Source organism: Miscanthus floridulus, chromosome 19 (genome assembly GCF_019320115.1).
Source record: "Miscanthus floridulus cultivar M001 chromosome 19, ASM1932011v1, whole genome shotgun sequence".
NCBI lineage: Eukaryota > Viridiplantae > Streptophyta > Magnoliopsida > Poales > Poaceae > Miscanthus > Miscanthus floridulus.
In genome coordinates, this window is record NC_089598.1 from 41,454,937 (window position 1) to 41,456,939 (window position 2,003).

Sequence of the window (2,003 nt, forward strand, 5' to 3'; positions counted from 1 at the left end):
CATTCGAGTACTTAGGGTTTATCCCACCATGTTGCAGGTGAAGTTCTTGGCCTGCTGAAGATGGTGGCTAACCGCCGGTGGGCTCGGTAATTCTATAGTTACTTCTCATCTATATGCTTTTGTCGGATGATGTCACTTATGCTAGCATTATATTTGGAACTTATATTAATGTAATCATTTGAAAGCTATGTTGTTTCCACTAAGCGGTTTTGAAACCCAAACTTGTACTATTATTTGTGAACCCATTTGTAATATTATTTTCGTTGTTATTTTCGTTGCAACTCTGCGTACTTGATGTGTATTTGCTTAATCACGTGATCTTGGTTGTGATGCTGATTTACCGAGGTCTTTCGGGACACTCGGCGGACCACTGGGTTTATATAAGTGAAAGTATGTGCGTGTCAACGTGTTAGCGGGGACAACCGTACTTGATCTTGTATAAATTGGGCAGTTCTGTTACATTATTGACAAAAGCTTATATGAACCAAGCATGTCAAAAACCTCACTCTTTCACATACTCGAGGTGGTATTGTCATCAATCACCAAAAAGGGGGAGATTGAAAGCATCTAGGCCCCTAGTTGGGTTTCGGTGATTAATGACAATACAAGATTACTATGACTAACGTGTGTTTTGCAGAGGCAATTAAGTTAGGTCATGGTAATGGAGATCAATTGGGCAATCAAGGTGGTCATGCCCCTACGATGGAAATCGTTTCGGTTTTCAAAGGATGGACGACAAGGTTAAGGATGACTAGTTCTAAGTGTTGATTGGAGTTGGAGAGACACTTAGAGTAGTTTAGGACTTTGTTTTACCTTTGGCCATACTATTAAGGGGGGTATAGACGGGTAGCTTGACCTAGATGAGTCTAGTGAGTTAGGTGTGGAGCACACTTGTTAAAACTAGCACTAGGTAGCTCCTCAACAGTCCTTTGATCCTATGGAGCAAACTTCATTCACATATGATCGAGAGTTGGAAGTGAATGGAGGGTCAAATGCTGACCGGACGCTGGCTCCGGTGCAACCGGACGCTGGCCATAGGGTTCAGTCAGTTCATTTGATCAAGGAGATTGTATCTGGCGTGACCGGACGTGGAGTGGTCAAGTGACCGAACGCTGAGAGGCAGCGTCCGGTCGACTCTAGTAAGGTTCCAGAAGAGTGAATCTACGGTCGGATGCGTCCGGTCAATACTGACCAGACCCTGAGGATCCAGCGTCCGGTCGAGTACAGTAAGCATCCAGTGAGGAAAAAATGGGGCCGGACGCGTCCGGTCAGTGGTGACCAGACCCTGCCAGCGTCCGGTCAACACTTAAACACTGGTGTGCGGGTTGAATTGACCGGAGCGTTCGGTCAACATGATCGGAGCGTCCGGTCACCCCGCAGAGGCACATAACGGTTTGTTTTTCAGGCTGCCTTATAAATAGAAGCTCCACTCGTGTGTGGAGTCACTTTTGCTCATTCCAACAGCTGAGAAACATGTTTGTGAGTGCCAAGAAGAGCAAGGTCCTAGTGAGGTGATTGAGATTTGAGAATCCAAGAGAGTAGCCTCATTAGTGAATCAAGAGTAGCAAAGTGTGCATCCACCGTTCTCATTAGGCTTCACGTGGTCAAGTGAGAGTCTATGCTTGTTACTCTTGGTGATCGCCATCACCTAGATGGCTTGGTAGTGATTGGGAGCTTGGTGATCACCCGGCGGAGCTTGTGGGTGACCCAACTCAAGTTGTGAGAGGTTGTGGGTGATTCACCACGACGGAGTGTCGAAGAATCAACCCATAGAGAGCACTTGATCCTTGCGTGGATCAAGGGGGAGCTATACCCTTGTGCGGGTGCTCCAACGAGGACTAGTGGGGAGTGGCGACTCTCCGATACCTCGGCAAAACATCGCCGCGTTCCTCTCTCTCTCCATTTACTTTGAGCAATTACTTTGAGCATTTACTTTGAGCAATTCAATACTTGTTTTTACATTCATATAATTGCCATGCTAGAGTAAGTTTGAAACATAGGTT